Source organism: Primulina tabacum, chromosome 14, assembly GCF_025594145.1.
Source record: "Primulina tabacum isolate GXHZ01 chromosome 14, ASM2559414v2, whole genome shotgun sequence".
NCBI lineage: Eukaryota > Viridiplantae > Streptophyta > Magnoliopsida > Lamiales > Gesneriaceae > Primulina > Primulina tabacum.
Window position 1 is genome coordinate 466,085 of NC_134563.1, and position 10,840 is coordinate 476,924.

The following is a 10,840-nucleotide window of genomic DNA, read 5'->3' on the forward strand; positions in this document are numbered from 1 at the left end:
GACATTTAAGTTTTAGTGACACCTCCAACAAATGTCGTCTATTCCAATGTCGTCTTAAACTTTCTGACATTTTTTAATGCCATTATAAGATGTTAATGACAAGTTCATACGTGTTACTAATTATTCATATAATGACAATTTTAAATAGTTAGGAAAACTCATGTTTTAAAGATATTTATACATGCCTTGTTATTATAACAATAATGACAAATTTATATGTCAGTTAACATAATTTATAATGACAACTAAAAGTGTCGTGAATATTATTTATAGTGACAATAAAAAATGTCACTAATGATATGTTATAAGGTTAATTTAAAATGTCTCATTATGTAATCTGTAATGACACTTATAAATGTCTTCTATACTAGTATATAAAGATATTGAAAATTGTTATTAATAGTTGTTTATAATGACTTTTTGAAATGTCTCCATATGAGTTTTACAATGACATTTTTTATGTACATGATTTAATGTTCTATTGTGACATAAAAAATGTTATATTTTATGAAATGTCATCGATTTTCAATATTTTCATGATATAATATTCAAAGATATAACAAATTAACATAAATACAAATACAAAATTTTAAAATAGAAATTAAATTGCTAATCAATAATTGTGATGAATTTTGCAATCATTAATGTATAAGACCGACAAATTTGTTATCTCGAAAAACATCTATATCCCAACAAATGTACCAATGTATTTAGTTTAAGAACTAACAAACAATTAAGTCTTGTAAAACAAAACATAAGCAAACTTGTGACGCATCTTCATTATTCAACCATCTCATCTTAATCAAAATCCAATATTCTTTTCACCTACAATAAAAATTCATATATTTGTATTAATTGAATAAAATTAAAGAAACACAAAATAAAGAGATTAAAATTTAATTCAAACTAGTGAATATCATACCAAATGATAAATTGAAAAATTATTATTTATCCAAATGCACCTAGTAGAAATCTTCCTCATGAACTGTCAACTGCAATTATAATTGATATTGGTTTAAAAAAATATTAACATGACGAACATAACAATAAATACTAGTTAATTGAAAAGTTGAATATCATACCAAATGACAAAGCCAAGCTATCATTCCTCCAAGTATATCCCCAACCTTTTGTAAAGATCATATGGCCTAATCAAACTCTCTTCCCGTTCTAGGACAACTAGAACTTTTATTTCACACCAATTTGGTCCCAACGTCTGTCTTCCTACTTCGATATTTGGATCCATGCTACGAACCACTCCTTTTGCCACAATTTTCTTCGAATCAAATAGACTTTTTATTGAGACATAACATTCAATCTACGTGAAGTGCAAAAGAGAAGATTTTGATAAAAACAATTATAAAGTACAATCATCAACAAACATTATGCTAATGAGTATGTCCAGCTAGCCAGAAAACAAAAAAAAACATAAAGAAACACCATTCAAATTAGTTAACTCATGACAGCAAATATACATGTAATATATATTCTCAACAAAAATATACTATCTAAATCAATAAATGACTAACTCGAGATAATTATAAGCTCACACAAAACATAGCTTACAAAAAAAAGCAAACTCCAACTCATTATGCCACATCAAATAATAAATAATATCAAGGTTATAAAATTCTACGATATCATCTCAAATTCATCTCAAATTGAGGCCTGATTCTAGCAGCTAAGAATACATATATGCACAACTTCAAGAATTTAACATAAGCCATTCAAGAAGAGCATTGATCATGAAAGAAAAGTACTAATTTTACAATGACTGTGATTCTAGTTATCGGAAATCAGAAATTACTTCCAGCAGTAATGCAAATATATCAGTTCGTGTAACATTCAGGCATCAGCTAAATAAGAAATCCTTCCAGCAGTAATGCAAATATATAATGCCCCTCACATGCCTCATTCTTACATTGCCATACCTACTAGTTTTCACTTTGTAAGACAAGTAAATCGTAATCCACATGTTGCAGTGCCGTAGTTTACCTAATAGCTTAACACTCACGCAAAACACTTTCACGAGCAATATATCATCAGACATCACCCATCACAATTCTGGTAAAAAGATCTATTTAATTATCTATCAAATTATTTTAAGAATATTTATAATTATTTAAAAAAACAATAATATTGTAATTATTACTAAACTTTATTTAATATTAACGTTCAAAATATTATTGATATTTTAATTATTAAAATAAATGCATATTTACAAATTTATTTCTAATAAATATATTTAAATTATTTTTAATAAATGTAAATTATAATTATAAATAAAAATATAAAACAAATCCTACGAAACAATAAGCATGATTAATATGTTAATATTAATTTGTATTACCTGGCTCAATTACTTAGACTGCTGCACTAGGTTGATCTTTCTTAAGCTATGTGTACTAAACTAAAGCAGGTGCAAGTACTAAAAGACCTCAAGAACTCGATGAAGCTGCAAGGAGATGTCTGATGAAGAGCAAAACCTGCTCAGTATTAATGTCAACACCAGAAAGCCAACACCCAAAACCAGGATGTGAATGATTACCAACCCACCACCATTTGAGGTATGTAACACAGAAAAGTGATTATGTCAGCTTTAACATCATGGACAAGGAAAAATCTAAATAATATCAATATGAAAATTTTCTATAAGATCCAGTAATCATTCATAGATCAATATGATGCAAACCTTTCTACAATCTTAGAGGAAACGTAAAGCAGACTCCATCACTTAACAAAGTTTAAATTCGGCAAAGCAAACTGAGTTAAAAACTGACAGTTGAAGGTGATTCCAATTGCAGAAAACTCAACCAATTACTAAGTGAATTCTTCTCTATTATTTCCCTATTTCTGTAATCTACAACATCAAGATATACCAAGTACGGAGTGCCAGGGCAATTTAATGATCAATGAATCACTTTATACATACTATTCTTCTTAATTCCCTAATAAGATTAAAAACCATAGCGACATCTCCTGGTATAGAGTTTCTACGGCTTAGAGTATGCACATCTCATTTCTACTTATTTGCCAGAAGCCTACATTACATTCAATCATCCAGAAAACAAAGGATTTGTTACAGATTATTATTTTAGTACCACGAATTTGAGAAAAAAGGGATAGATTTGGAACTTACCGGCCGGAGATGAAAAGACAAATCTGAAACCGTGAGGCTAGAAAATAGAAATAAGAAGGGCGCGAGAGATTTGGCAATGAATGAAATAAGAAGGGCGCGAGAGATTTGACTAGAAAATAGAAATAAGAAGGATTCTGCAGATGGAAATAAATCTATAGCACTAGATGAATGAGAGTGGCGATAACGGCTGAATGAGGGAAAAAAAGAAGGGGCGGGGCTGAATGAATGAGGGTAAAAAAGAAGGACGCGAGAGATTTGGGAGAAGAGCGCGCACTGTATAATTATTCCATCTTTATCAACAGCGTTGATCGTGTGCTGTACGAAATAAATTTTCTACTATTAAAAAAAATTATAAGACTATTAACAGCGCACAGTCGAAAATATTAAATTTTAACAGCATACATATAGCTCGCCGTTGAAATAACTATTTACGACGTGTATTTTTTGCACGCCGTTGTTTGTATGAGCTAAAATAATATTAAAAGCGCTCATGAATGGGTGTGCCATATTAAATAAAAAAAATTATTATACGACATGATGAAGATTTTGGTGAGAAAAATAGATAAAATAAAGGTGGGAATATTTGGGTTTGATAAATATTGGAGGAGGGAAAATAATTGTTTCATTCCATATAAATAATGACATCAATAAAAAATGTCAGGATAACTAATCTAATATGTTTTTTTATTTTACACATTATTAATTTTTTACAAGTGTCATTATTAAGTATTTGTAACAACATTTAATTAAAAGTGTTTACAAAAAAATGTCACAATAGCCATTTATTGTTGTAGTGAGTGTATTATTATGTTTGGAGCAATAATGTGAGTTTAATTCCTCCGTTTTAACATCTTATCAGACAAACTTGTCACATAAGATTTGTGGAGTGTGAATTATCTGGCTAATGAGGTTTACATACTACTGCGCTAGTGTAAATGTTTGTTGAATGCGCATCGAATAATAGCGGTTGTGAGTTTCCGTCATAAAATAATAAGAATAATAAAGTAAAATCTCTACTCGTATTATATCTAAGACTATTAACAATTATGAAATTGTACATGCATACAACCGTATTCTACTATGGTATCTTACAAAAGGCCAGTCAACCGAATTAACTAGACATGCATATTGTTTAACCAACATTTTAATGAGTAGGATCTCTTATGATACGGTCTCACGAATATTTATTTGTGAGACGGGTTAATCATACTGATATTCACAATAAAAAATAATACTTTTAGCATAAAAAGTAATACTTTTTCATGAATGACCCAAATAAGATGTCGGTAATAATTGTTGTAGGGACCACATGCTTTGCTGCCTTCTTTGAAGAGAAAAAAAGTGGGTTGGCTATTCAGAGGAAATTTTGTGAAAAGATGGAAGACGCGTTTAATACGCGTCTTCACACGGTCAAGGGGCTCTATAAATAGAGCTCCCTCCTTCATTCTGAAATCATCCCTTCTTCGAGTTTTCTCTCATCTTATAAGCATTTGAGTGCTTAGTTCTATAATATTTGTGAGAAACACAATGAGTGAGTTGTACACCACAAAATATTATAGTGAAATTCTTTTCATCTTGCCCGTGGTTTTTACCTTAATAATTTTTAGGGGTTTTCTACGTAAATCACGGTGTCCAATTTATTCTTTATTTTCAGGTTTTATTATCTCAAATTCCGCATGTGGGACCAACAAGTGGTATCAGAGCCTTGGTTTAAAATTTCTTAAAATTCTGAGTATGCTCTGTGATTACAGCCTAGACTGATCTTCCACATCAAAAAAATCTTTTTGAGATTTTTTATTTAAGACGGGATTATTTTGTCCAGTCTACTAAAATTGTTGTAGACATAATGGCGGGAAGGTGCGAGATGGCAAAATTCAACGGAAGCAATTTTATGCTATGGAAAATAAAAATACAAGCAGTTTTAAGAAAAGAGAATTGTTTGACGGCTATTAGAGATAGACCGGTGAAGTTACAAATGATGGAAAGTGGAACGAGATGAATGATAATGTTGTTGCCAATTTACACTTGGCTATAGAAGACAAAGTTTTGTCAAGTATCTCTGAGATAAAAACAGCCAAAGTTATTTGGGATACTCTGACAAAGATGTACGAGGTCAAGTCGCTACACAACATGATTTTCCTAAAGAGAAGGCTTTATACTCTTCGGATGACGGAATTCTCATCGATGACCGACCATATCAACACACTAAATAATCTATTTGCCCAATTCACTTCCATGGGGCATAAAATAGGGGAAAATGAACGTGCAGAGCTTCTACTTAAAAGTCTACCAGATTCATATGATCAACTTATCATCAACGTAACCAACAATATTCTGATGGGCTTTCTAAGATTCGACGATGTCTTAACTGCGGTTCTCGGAGAAGAAAGTCGGCGCAAGAATAAGGAAGATAGGTTGGTAACATCAAAGCAGGCAAAGGCGTTACCGTTGATAAGAGAAAGATTCATGGACCGTGACTCCAGTGGGAGCCAAAGACGAGGTAGATCAAAGTCAAGAAGTAAGAAGAAAAATATTTACTGCTTTAAATGTGGCGGTAAAGGGCACTTCAAGAAAGAGTGTATGAGTATCGAGAAGAGTTCTCAAGAAAATATGGCCAATACTTCAGGCAGTGGTGAAATATTATTCAGCGAAGCAGCAACAATTGCAGAAGACAGACGCAAATTTTGTGACACATGGATTATGGATTCAGGAGCGACATGGCACATGACGTCTCGGAGAGAATGGTTTGATCATTATGAACCAGTCTCAAGAGGATATGTATTCATGAGAAATGATCATGCCTTGGAAATCGCTGGGGTCGGTACTATCAAAATACAGATGTTCGATGGCACCATTCGCACTATACAGGAGGTACGACACGTGAAAAGACTGACGAAGAATCTTTTGTCCTTGGGGCAATTGGATGATATCGGGTGCAAAACTCGTAACGAGACGGGATCATGAAAATTTTGAAGGGTACGCTTGTGGTTATGAAGGCGAAAAAAGTTGCTGCAAATCTGTATGTACTTTTGGGAGAAACACACAAAGAGGCAGAACTAGCTGTTGCATCAATTGGTTCATGAGAAGAATTAACAGTGTGATGGCATAGAAAGCTCGGGCATATGTCAGAACGTGGGTTGAAAATTCTCTCAGAACGGAAGCTGCTGCCGGGACTTACAAAAGTGTCACTACCCTTTTGTGAGCACTGTGTTACCAGTAAACAACACAGATTAAAGTTTGGCACTTCTACTGCCAAAAGCAAAAGCATATTGGAGCTGATTCATTTGGATGTTTGGCAAGCACCGGTTCTATCCCTAGGAAGAGCGAGATACTTTGTCTCGTTCATTGACGATTTCTCTAGGAGATGTTGGGTGTATCCAATCAAGAATAAATCAGATGTTTTCCAAGTCTTCAAAGATTTCAAAGCGCGAGTTGAACTTGATTCAGAAAAGAAGATCAAGTGTTTGAAGACTGACAATGGAGGAGAATATACCAGTGACGAATTTGATGCATTTTGTCAACATGTGGGCATCAAAAGACAATTCACGACGGCTTACACACTCAACAGAATGGAGTGTCGGAGCATGATGAATAGAACCTTGTTGGACAGAATAAGAGCTATGTTGAGGACTGCAGGTCTAGAAAAGACATTTTGTGCGGAAGCATTCAAAACCACTTGTTATATTATCAATCGTTCTCCTTCAATGGTGATTTATCTGAAGACTCCGATGGAGATGTGGACTGGGAAGCCGACATATTATTCTCATTTGCATACATTTGGAAGTCCTGTGTACGTTCTATACAATGAGCAAGAAAAATCAAAGTTGCATTCGAAATCCAAAAAATGTATCTTCTTGGGTTTTGCTGATGGGGTAAAGGGGTTTCGCTTGTGGGATCCTACTGTTCACAAGCTCGAGGAAGATAAAGTAAAGGGAGACAAAGGCACACCGAATTCAGAAACTACTATATTTTAGGTGGAAAATAATACGGACGAAGGTCAAGTTTCTTGTGAAGCAGTACCAGACCACGAAGAACAAGAACATGTTGAGTCTGAGGTTTCCAATGTGAGGCAGTCAACTCGAGACAGAAGATCACCTAGTTTGGCTTTCAGATTATGTCAATGAAAGCAGTATTGCATATTGTCTATTATCAGAGGATGGTGAGCCATCGAGTTTCCACGAGGCTACTCAAAGCTCGGATGTATCCTTGTGGATGATAGCAATACAATAAGAATTGGAGGCATTAGACAAGAATAAAACTTGGGATCTTGTTACACTATCACGAGGAAAGAAAGCCATTGGAAATAGATGGGTATATAAGATCAAGCGTGATGGTAATAACCAAGTGGAGGGGTATCGTGCTAGGTTGGTGGAAAAAGGGTATGCTCAGAAAGAAGGCATTGACTTCAATATGATATTTTCTCCTGTGGTTCGGCTTACAACAGTCAGAGTAGTGTTGGCATTGTGTGCGGTGTTTGACCTACATCTAGAACAGCTAGATGTGAAAACGGGATTTCTTCATGGAGATCTTGAAGAAGAAATCTATATGCTCCAGCCAGAAGGTTTTGCGGAAATAGGCAAAGAGAACTTGGTTTGCAGGTTGAACAAATCTCTGTACGGTCTCAAACAGGAGCCGAGGTGTTGGTACAAGAGATTTGATTCCTACATCATGAGCCTTGGATACAACAGACTGAGTGCAGACCCTTGTACATATTTCAAGAGGTCCGGTGATGATTATATCATTTTGCTGTTGTATGTGGACGACATGTTGGTAGCAGGCCCCGACAAAGATCAGGTCCAAGGATTGAAGGCACAATTGGCTAGGGAATTTGATATGAAGGACTTGGGACCAGTAAACAAGATTCTAGGGATGCAAGTTCATCGAGAAGAAGTAACAGAAAGATTTGACTTTCCCAGAAAAATTATTTGAAGAAAGTCTTGCAACGCTTCAACATGCAAGATAGTAAGCCAATTTTGACCCCTATTCCTGTTAAGTTCAAGTTATCCTCCGAGATGTGTCCTAGCAGTGAAGTAGAGAGGATGGAGATGTCTCGAGTACCGTATGCATCAGCAGTGGGAAGTTTGATGTTCCCTATGATCTGTACAAGACCGGACATTGCCCAAGCAGTGGGAGCAGTTAGTCGGTATATGGCCAATCCTGGACGAGAGCATTGGAGCACTGTTAAGAGGATCCTTAGATACATTAAGGGTACCTCGAATGCTGCATTATGTTATGGAGGATCGGATTTTACACTCAGGGGCTGTGTCGATTCAGATTATGCAGGTGATCCTGATAAGAGGAAATCTACTACTGTTTATGTGTTTACACTTGCGAGGGGAGCAGTAAGCTGGGTTTCAAAACTGCAGACAGTTGTGGCGTTATCTACAACAGAGGCAGAATACATGGCAGCTACTCAAGGTTGCAAGGAGGCAATATGAATTAAAAGGTTATTGGAGGAGATCAGACACAAACAAGAGAATGTTCCTTTGTTTTATGACAGTCAGAGTGTTTTGCACATCGCAAGGAATCTAGCCTTTCATTCTAGGATTAAACACATTGGAGTACAATTTCACTTTGTGCGGGAAGTAGTAGAAGAAGGAAGCATGGATATGCAGAAAATCCATACGAAGGATAACATAGCTGATTTTCTGACCAAGCCAGTAAGCACTGATAAGTTTGAGTGGTGTAGATTCTCAAGTGGTCTAGCGAAAACGTAAGCAGCAGGGAATAGCAAGATTGAAAGGATGTGTGGAGATATGTTGATTCTCAATCAAATTTCCAAGTGGGAGAAATGTCGGCAATAAGTGTTGTAGGGATCACATGCTTTGCTGCTTTCTTTGAAGAGAAAAAAAAAACGTGGGTTGGCTATTTCAGAGGAAATTTCGTGGAAAGATGGAAGACGCGTTTTATACGAGTCTTCACACGGTCAAAGGGCTCTATAAATAGAGCTCCCTCCTTCATTCTGAAATCATCCCTTCTTCGAGTTTTCTCTCATCTTATAAGCATTTGAGTGCTTAGTTCTATAATATTTGTGAGGTGTTTTGTTCTCCTATATTAAGAGAGTGTGTGTTCTCTTTGGAAACACAGTTAGTGAGTTGTACACCACAAAATATTATATTGAAATTCTTTTCATCTTGCCCGTGGTTTTTACCCTAATAATTTTTAGGGGTTTTCCACGTAAATCTCGGTATCCAGTTTATTCTTTATTTTCGGGTTTTATTATCTCAAATTTCGCACGTGGGACCAACATAAGATATTCGTCTCACGAAATTGATCCGTAAGACCGTCTCACAAGAGTTTTTGTGCATTTTAATACTGTTTATTATAATTTCCTAAAATTTCACAAAAGGTAAATTATCTTTAAAATTGAATTAAATATGTTACTAGTATGAGTCGTATCATTTTTATTCGATAAAACCGGAACTGATAGAAAAATCGAAACACCCCTTCAGTCGGACCAATATTTCGGTTCGGGTTCAGAAATTCAGATAGTCCGTTTTGTGGGCTATTTAACGAGGCCCCCTTCAAATTTTCAACGGCAACTATTTTCTCAAATGGCAGACGCTACTCATGTGAATCAGCAAATCACCTTCTTCCGCTCGCAAATTCATAAGAGAAGGTCAGATTATCTTTCGCTCTGATCTTACTCTGTAGATTTTATTTGACTTCAGCTCCGTTGATCGAATTGTAATAATCGCTTGAATCGGGTGTGTATCAGTTTTGACGAAGAAACTGTGGGGGCCCGTGCTCCTGATTAATATTTAATGACAAAACAACCAGGATTTATTAATGTAAACAGCGAAAGCGATTAAAATTTTCCTTTTGGGCCTACAGAAATTTCGACATGACCTTCCCGTAAGTAGGACATCCCAAAAATTTCCAAACAACACAAACAACATTTATATACTCGAAATAAAGTTATAACATCAATTCACAACCCTATAGCCGCACTGGCCAGGACTAAACACATATAGAGCCGGCAAGGCTCGATCACACAACTATCAATACAAAATATCGTAAAAATAACAGTACAGCTACACGGGGCATCTCCCCGGTAAATGTATGACTCCATAATATAGTATATATATCTGGGAACTCTCAAACGTGACTCGACGACTGGGCATCACTACCTGACGCTCCACCAGACGCGTCAAATCCTCCTGGATAACCTGCTATGGCATCAAAAACAACCACAGCATAAAAAGAAACGAGGGGTCGGGCCCCAGTACGACGAACCAGTAATATTACGACAAATATAACTGACATGAAATAAAATCAAGTAAAATGCAATGAAATGCAATACAATGCGTGTCGGTAACAACAAAATAATGGATACCAAAGCGGAGTCCAAATGAAACGCATCAGCAACAGTAACAGTGGCCACCCGTGCCAGGACTACAGCAACGTAATATCATGCCGCCGCTCATCCATGCACGTAGCATCGAGGGTACGGGAGCGACCCGCTCAGCCCTCATTCAAGTCACCAGGAGTGCTAATCCTACCCACCCACTCCATCGATGACGCAACAACTCGATAGATCAATATTAATATTAATCAAAGGAGTCAAGGCTCGAAATGCTATGCCACAATAGTATCAACTCAAATAAATGCGTGAATGCAATCACGTATTCACAGAAACACATAAGGCACGCCACAACTCATTACAAAGTACTTAACGTCATTTCACATCATATAGACGTC